This window comes from Podarcis melisellensis, assembly GCF_964234715.1.
Source record: "Podarcis melisellensis genome assembly, chromosome: 14".
NCBI classification, from domain to species: domain Eukaryota; kingdom Metazoa; phylum Chordata; class Lepidosauria; order Squamata; family Lacertidae; genus Podarcis; species Podarcis melisellensis.
The window spans coordinates 33,142,459-33,151,295 of record NC_138546.1 but is presented as its reverse complement, the minus strand read 5'-3'; the positions used below and the strand labels follow the sequence as shown (position 1 = coordinate 33,151,295).

The following is an 8,837-nucleotide window of genomic DNA, read 5'->3' as shown; positions in this document are numbered from 1 at the left end:
GAAAAATACGGTATATGGCCACATCATCAGGTGCTCTTGTTACTGCTCACGATGAGAAGGGATAATTGACATTTCATTTCACCAAGAAGAAAAACTGACTGGTCCCTAATGCAAGCCAGCTTTTCAAACTGACAAGGCTGCTCCCTTGAGAATTATGCACTCCAAACGCAGTCTTGGGAACAGCTGCAAATAGGCACTCAGGGCAAAATGTCTCATCAGCATCTCCACGCTTCTTAAAATTGCTGTTGGGCAATCTTTTGTCCTAACAGTGCCGCCTGGGGAAGCCATTCGGAAATGGCAAAGAGCAAACAGCTCACTGTTAAGTGAATCTGATGGGCTTTATTATCCTGCGCTCTGTCTTACTGGTGAAAAAAAGGGGCGGCGATGCTGAAGTCCAAGAGCTGCACCAGGGTGTATCTACTCATCATGGGGCAAGAAAGCCCCTTTGGATACAAGGCTCTTTTCTGAAAGGTTTGCAGATATTTCCTTAGTTGGCTTTCTCTGCAGACAGCCGCTATAAATTTTCCCCTATCCATGGATGTGGATGGCAGGCTGGGTTAGCTAGAGTTTGCTGAGGCAAGGGTTTTGTTTGAGGGGCAGCCCACTGAATCTGCTCTCAGAATTAACAACCGCTGCATTTATGTTCCTCGATGGATCTTTCCTAGACTGGAGCAGTTGGGCAGAAATTATCTGAAAAGGGAAGGGTAGGCATCCAATTAACAGCATCGTATTTGATATTGCTTTTAGCCATATTTATTACCATTATTATTTCATATTTTGCCACGAGCCACCTTGGAAGGATTTGCAACCTGAAAGGTGAGGTATAAAAATAAACTCCGTCTAATGCTGAAATTGCCGCTGGCTCAGAGTTTGAACTTCTGGCGATGCTAGTAACAGCCCCGAGACCTCCGGGTATGAGTTGAATAAATAATAATAATAATAATAAGAGAAGGAGAGGACCCTAACAATGACATGTCTAGCAACTTACTCTGACAAAATTGTAGTAAGGCACCCACAGAATAAGGGGACGCGGGTGGTGCTGTGGGTTAAACCACAGAGCCTAGGACTTGCCGATCAGAAGGTCGGCGGTTCAAATCCCTGAGAAGGGGTGAGCACCCGTTGCTCGGTCCCTTCTCCTGCCAACCTAGCAGTTCGAAAGCACATCAAAGTGCAAGTAGATAAATAGGTACTGCTCCAGCGGGAAGGTAAACGGCATTTCCATGCGCTGCTCTGGTTTGCCAGAAGCGGCTTAGTCATGCTGGTCACATGACCCGGAAGCTGTACACTGGCTCCCTCGGCCAATAAAACGAGATGAGCGCCGCAACCCCAGAGTCGGCCACGACTGGACCTAAGGGTCAGGGGGTCCCTTTACCTTTTTTACCCACAGAAATAGAGTGGAAGTAGAAGCACTGCAATCTACCAGGGACAAGTGCCAGAAAAATAGGGACTTTTGCCAAGGGCAAAACAAGGATTGTCAGGATATATGACAGTCTGTCAGAGAGACAGTGTGGTATAGTGGCTAGAGCACTGTACAAGGACCTGGGAGTCCAGGGTTCAAATCCTCACTCAGCCATGAAGCACACATTGAATGACATTGGACTGGGGCTGTCTCTCAGCCTAGCTTATATAGTCTAGCCAACTATTTAGAATATTGATTTGTGTTTTAATCTGTTTTTAGTTTATGGTTGATTTTAATTTTTGAATGTTTAAAATTTTTGTTCGTAATATTTTTATTTATAACTTTATTAGATTAACTTGAATGTGTGTGTGTTTTTAAAAAACAATCAAGCAGTGTATGAATTTTATGACATAAATAATAAAATAACCTACCGCACGGGGTTGTTTTGAGGATGAATTGAGGAGTGTGGAGGGAGCCTTGCATGCCACATTTGGATTTGATATCCCGCTTTATGACTACCCTAGGGAGTCTCAAAGAGGCCAACAATCTCCTTTCCCTTCCTCCCCCACAACAAACACTCTGTGAGGTGAGTGGGGCTGACAGACTTCGGAGAAGTGTGACTGGCCCAAGGTCACCCAGCGGCTGCATGTGGAGGAGCGGGGAAGCAAACCCAGTTCACCAGATTACGAATCTACCGCTCTTAACCACTATACTACACTGGCTCTTCCGAAGCAAGACAAGATGTAAATGTAATAAATAAACAAACAAATAAAATGTGAGGCGTGGGAAACAGAAGGAAGGGATGAAAAGAGAAAAAAAGTGTAATATGAGACTGATGCAAGTCGATGCAGTTGCCTAAGCTTACGGGTTGCTTTGACTGCAAATGTGCACAAATTGACTAAAACTGTTGAATTATGCAATAAAAAAAATATGCGATTAAAACCTGCTTTTTAAAGGGGATGTTGCCATTTAAATCCCCCGTCTCAAGATAGAAGCCCCTATTTATGTTACCCTCTAACCAGCATTGATAATATTTTCTTCTAATTTAGAGGCGCCTGTACCTTTAATGAAAACAACAACAACAACCAGCCTGTACTGTACTGTACTCCTTTCTTTCCCCCCGCCCCTTCGGAGACTTCCAGACCAATCCTACAGCTCCACCCAAGAATCTTTTCCCCGCCATCTGATTGGTGAATCAAAGCGCTGAGCCACTCGCCTTTTCTCTCCCAGGAGACGCATCGATTGGTGCGGCCGGGTCACTCGTCACAATGCTCCTTCTTCTGATTGGCTGCCTTGCACCGTAGGCTGCAACCTCCACCTCCCGTTTGGGGAAACTAGTTACTTTGATCACCCCCCCATTACATTGTATCATGTGAATGAGTTACTTTTAAGTGGCTGGGGAGAGGGCATGAGTGCTAATCAGCGGGGGGAATCTACTGTGATCTGCAAAGTGAACCATCATCCTGGAGAGATCTTGAAGGTGAGTACTGGACTTTTGAGAGGCGCTCATTTAGGAAGCATCCTTCTTGGGGGCGAAGAGGCGTCACACCGGAGGGAAAAGTCGGTACTGTAGAAGTTGCGGTGATCTAGATGCAAACGAGATCCAAGTGGGGGCACTGCTGTTACCTCCGAGCAGGTTGCTTTTGAGCCCAGCCTGGACAATCCAGCTCCGACGAGCCTGCGCGAGGGGTTCGGAGAGAGGGCTCTGCTAGTTGCTGCCTGCCAGAGTTTTGCGAGCAGGGTTTAAGCAATTTGCAAATAATGCTGGAAGTAACCAGAAAGGCAGGGAGGGCGAGAAAGAGAGAGAGAGCGCGTTCAGGAGGTGCAAAAACCCTGACTTTGAAAAAACAACCCGCAACGCGTCCAAAATCAGTATTGCTGTCTGAGTTTCAAAACTAGAGGTGGGTTCTATTCTCACCCCCATCCCGATTATTTTATCTTTTGATGCAAAACCTTTTGGCCTGGAAACATATTTTTTTAAAAATGCATGCTAGCTTAAAAACATTGACATCTTTTTTAATATATAGTCATGGTGTTGGAAGGGAAACGTTTTCTTGCGGATTCGGGTTAAAAAACATGAACTCCTTTGTTTACTACATAGTTATATGATGGCATATGAGGTTAGGCTAATACCAGGACAAGCCTACGGTTCGCAGTATGGGATGTGAGCTTTTTTGTTGTTGAATTAACACCCATCTTTTTTTTCTTGATCTAGTTGTTTTAAAATAATCTCCGAAAGTCAATGTGGGGTTATTGTGGACGGATGCGTGCTGTATATGAGTGTCTTTTAATGTGTGTCTGTGGTTTTGAGAGGAGGGAGACTTTACAGAACAGCTTTTAGAAGGTGATGTGGACTGCAACCTAATTATTTCCAGAACCCTTTCCTGCTCTCTTGAGTGCATTTGAAAGCCCAGGGAGACCTTAATTAGGGTCACGGATTGCTGCTTCCCTACACTAAATACCTAGCTTCCCTGCTGATGCTGGTATATGACACTCTGGAATGATGTCGTCTTTGTCTGCTGAGCTAAGACACAGCTTTAAAATCCACGATCACCATTATTTTTTGTTGACCAAATTCTTCTGAGATAATATATATATATATCAAAACACACACACACACATGCATGTAGGTGGGGGATAAAAGAATATATTGTGTGACCTATATCAGACGATTGTGTGTGAGACTTAAGAGAGTGCAGGAAGCTTAGCTAACTGGATGTGTTTGTTCATTAATTGCATATAGCTAGAAATACACTGAAAGTGATATTTGGGTCACAGGGGGCTGTTTACTGCAAAAAGCCCCCATTTCCTGCAGTACTTAGCCAAGCCGTTTATAATCATATTCAGCAGCAAACAATGGATCTTGCTTTGGAGGGCATGCATGTTAGTAAAAAAAGAATTATTGTCTGGAAAGTGACACCCACAGAACCTTTGTGTGTTGTGTGCCATTGTATGCAGAAGCACCTGATTCAGGTTAATTTAGTTTGAATTGCTTGCTATTTAGGCTACGGTTGTTGTTGTTTTTACATACTTCATCCCTCACATCAGGAATTTTCCTTTATCCCTGCTATCTTGATTTATTTTCCAACAGTACATTTTCCAATATAGTTTATTTTTTATGTTAACAAACATGACTAACTTAGGTCTGAAATTTCACTGGTGAATGGCGTCCCCTCCATGAGGCAGACGGAGGCCGCTGCCTCAGGCAGCAGAATCCAAGGGGCACTTGGGTGGGCAGGCACCCCCTGATGCCTCTGCAAGAGAAGGGAGGAGAAGAGGCTGTGGTGGCTTTGGGGGTCCACTGAGATCTCACGAGAGCAAAATCATGCAGAGGCCTCTGTAGGGCTCTTACATTTTTCACCAGTGGATGTTTCCAAACATATTTTTTTTAAAGGATATCCTTGTGCACAATGCATTGCAGTACAGTAATCCCCTCCTGTCTCCAGCACAGTGCTGCAGCTCGTGTTGGGATGGGCCCAGGTTCAGATTCTGATACAGCCCCAATTTATAAGAAAGCACCTCTTGCAGAAGAAGTGGCAAAGAAAACAAAACAAAAACCACATTTGAAACCTTGGAGAATCATTGCCAGTTAATAACCTACAAGTCTTGCTGGATCTGACCAAAGGCCTATCCTGTTTACAGTAGTGTGCCCAACACTGGGGCTTGCTTCTTACAATCCTGGAGGCAGCCTATAAGCAGTGGGGGCTAGTCCCTTAGGGTCAATGGAGCACTGCCCCACCAACCTCAGTCTGCCTCCCTTCCCACTTACCACCAGACTAGGAGATGGCATGAGATGTCAGCTTCTTCCTCCTATTTTTTTGTTGTTGTTTAGTCGTGTCCAACTCTTCGTGACCCCATGGACCAGAGCACGCCAGGCACTCCTGTCTTCCACTGCCTCCCGCAGTTTGGTCAAACTCATGTTAGGAGCTTCGAGAACACTGTCCAACCATCTCGTCCTCTGTCGTCCCCTTCTCCTTGTGCCCTCCATCTTTCCCAACATCAGGGTCTTTTCCAGGGAGTCTTCTCTTCTCATGAGGTGGCCAAAGTATTGGAGCCTCAGCTTCATGATCTATTCTTCCAGTGAGCACTCAGGGTTGATTTCCTTAAGAATGGAGAGGTTTGGTCTTCTTGCAGTCCATGGAACTCTCAAGAGTCTCCTCCAGCACCATAATTCAAAAGCATCAATTCTTCGGCGATCAGCCTTCTTTATGGTCCAGCTCTCACTTCCATACATCACTACTGGGAAAACCATAGCTTTAACTATAAGGACCTTTGTCGGCAAGGTGATGTCTCTGCTTTTTAAGATGCTGTCTAGGTATAGCATATTAATATGCCACCTTTTCTCCAAGTAGCACAAGGTGGCATACATGAATCTCTTCCTCCTCATTTTCTCCTCATAACAACCCTGCGAGGTAGGGCTAGGTTGAAAGACTGTGACTGACCCAAGGTCACACTGTTAGTTTCTTGGCTGAGCAGGAATGGTCCCAGGGTAGTTTACACAATACAGTGGTACCTCTGGATACAAACGAGATCCCATGATGACTTTCTGTGATTTATATTTAGTAGAAGATTTTCATTTATAAAAACATAGTGACCAAAAAGAGAAAAAAAGTGTGAGAATGAAGAAGGGGGGAAGTCAGTTACATTACCATACATTAGTATAAAGATGTTTATAACTTATTATCTTAATACATTTAATACATATAAAAAAACCCCACCTAATATATTCTGTATAAACCCATTCCAAATATCATTATATTTATCTAGTGAAAGTCTGCATCCATAAGCAGTTTGTCCACATGTTGCTAATATTGTCATGTTGTCAAACCATTGATCATATCGCTATTCGTCCGGTTCATCGGTATCAATCTCCACCATTAGAGCATGTAGAATCCAAAAACTGGGATACTGTGGTCAACAGTATCAAAATCCACCAAGAGATCACGGAGGCCGAGCAGGTGACCAAGGTAGTTTCAGTGCCATGACCAGACCTGAAGCCAGCCTGGAATGGTTTCGCAAACAACACTAATCTGGATAAACGGAACCCATATAGAGAGGGAAACGGGATCATAGTGGCAAATGCCAGCCCCAAACTACACACACTTAGTTGGTCGTGGGAACAAACCTTGTGTGCATGGGCTCGGAACATCCAGCCGTAAACTCTGTACATAAGCGCATGTACATTTCATTGTCTCCACACTAAGAGCCAGTGTGTTGTAATGGTGAGGGTTCAGGTCCCCACTTGGTCATGAATCTCACTGGCTGAACCTGGGGCAGTCCTAACGTACTTCAGAGAATTAACGTGAGGATAAAAGGCATGCACTTTGTGGGGCTTCCCTTGGGATTGGTCTGGAAGGTGCAGCTTGGATAGGATGTTGTGGCCAGGTTTTCAAGTGGAATACCTGGATATGCATATTACACCTGCGCTGAAGGAACTGCAGTGGCTGATGATCAGCTAGCAGGCCATGCTTAAGGTACCTGTTATTAACCTATAAAGCCCTCAGCAATTCAGGACCAGGTTACCTGAAAGACTCCTTGCCCCTGTATAGACCTGTAAGATCACTTGGATCAGGGTTCCCAATTTTTTTTTTTGGACTTCAACTCCCATCATCCCTGGCCACTGATTCTGCTAGCTAGGGATGATGGGAGTTGTAGTCCAACAACAGCTGGAGACCCAAGTTTGGGAAGCACTGGTTTGGATCATCTGGGGAAATTCTACTCATGGCACGGCACTCTACAGAATATCATAGGGCAGTGACACAGAAATGGGCATTTCCAGCTGTTACCCCTGGTCTGTGGCATGCCCTTCCCTCTGCCATACATGAGGCAACAACCATTAGCTGTCTTGTGAAAGCTTATCTCTTTGTCCAGGCTTTCCATGAAACATAAGATGCTGCTGCTTTGTTGGAGTGTTTTTGGTTGTTGTTCCATTTCTATTTTAATGACAGTCTTTGCTTTTCTATTGTATACTGCTTAGAGATCTTTAAAAATATTATAAATGGCTTTGAATAAATCAAATAAAATGGGTGTGTTGGCAGGAGGATGGAGAGATATGTATGCTAATGAGCTCATGAGCTGAAAGATGGGATACAAAGGTTGTTGTTGTTTAAAAAATAAATTGTGATTAGCATGTATTACTGAAACTGCTGCGTTTTTAACACTCTGGTATAGTTTTTCAGTTATCCCTACAATGATCCTGTAAGGTAGCGAGCATTATGACTCTGAAATCACGGGGGGGGGGGAAGGTTGAGCATGAGAGCTGCTATCAATTTCTGGAGGCAGTCCATGGATTCGTGCCTGAGATGAGGTCTGAACCAGGGCCACCCTGGCTAAAAAGCTCCCTTCTCTCCACCAGTATGCTTCCTTTGATCTAGTTAAAGCACAAACTGTGAGCCTCATCTCCATAATTCCAAAGCAATTTGCTGGTTCATCAACTTCTTAAGCAACAATCAGAGTCGGGAGCAAGTGGAACAAGATAGACAGGACCAGGTTAAATGTGTGGACAGGCTACAATTAAGGACGTGCCGCAGAACGGTATATACTCTGTGCTTGAAAATCTAGCCTCTGTGCCAGGTTGAGCAAGGTTTTGGGCCTAAAATATTTAGTTCTGCAGCCTGAGTACAATGTAGACAGACATGTGTCTCTGTTTTATCCATATCTGCTGTTTTATCTACTAACTTAAAAGAGGTGAATCTTTCCCGTCAGTATTCCTGAAGAAGGCAGCTTGCAGAGAATGTCTGTTGTGTCATTTTTTTCTAATGGAACAATAAAACTGACTTGTGAAAACTGCAAAAGCTGTAAAACAGTGTAAGAGCAGCAGAATAAAACCGCATTTTAAAAGGCCTGAGAAATGTAAGGGCACACGATGGCAAAAACACACTACAGAATAGAGAAGGGTACCAAAGCAGCAGCTGCCTGGGAGATTGTGCCACAGATGGGGTGCCACAGCTGAAAAGGCCCAGATCTAAGCATCTGACTAAAATCTGGATGTGCAGGCAAATACACATGAGAAAGCAACAGTACCTGTGTTTCCGCCTTCCAGGAGAAATGACTTGTTGGAACTATGTACACCTTTAGAGTTCTTAGATGACTGGCAGCCCTTGTGATTCATGCATCCCCTCAATCCTGAGGACTATGGCCTTGCATTTTATTAAAAACTGAAAATCTTATGGTTCAGAAGGTGCAGCATTGCACATCACACACCAGATTGCCTGAGGGTAGAATACAGAATACTTTTACATCATTTGAGACCAGGAGCAGCCAAGAATTTAAGCCTACAAGGAAAACATCCAGCAGCAAGCAACAGGAGATCTGAGTCGTTGAGGACAATCCCAAGCCAAATAGATGAGGCTTGCATTTATTTAGGTTGCATCTCTCCAGCTGTTGCCAGGGATGCTTGGGAATCTGCTGGCTGGATGTACTGTAGGAAAAGGGCAGG

The 8,837-nt window shown here is 44.3% G+C and overlaps 1 protein-coding gene across 2 annotated transcripts in view; it reads left to right on the top strand.

Moving 5' to 3' along the window:
* Nucleotides 1-2,700: 2,700 nt before the first annotated feature.
* KLHL25 (kelch like family member 25) overlaps nt 2,701-8,837 on the top strand; it is a 30,775-nt gene continuing 24,638 nt past the window's right edge. For both annotated transcript variants that reach the window (XM_081888567.1, XM_081888566.1), the window contains exon 1: nt 2,701-2,879. The gene's annotated coding sequence lies outside the window, so the exon portion shown is untranslated. The remainder of the gene's footprint in view (nt 2,880-8,837) is intronic.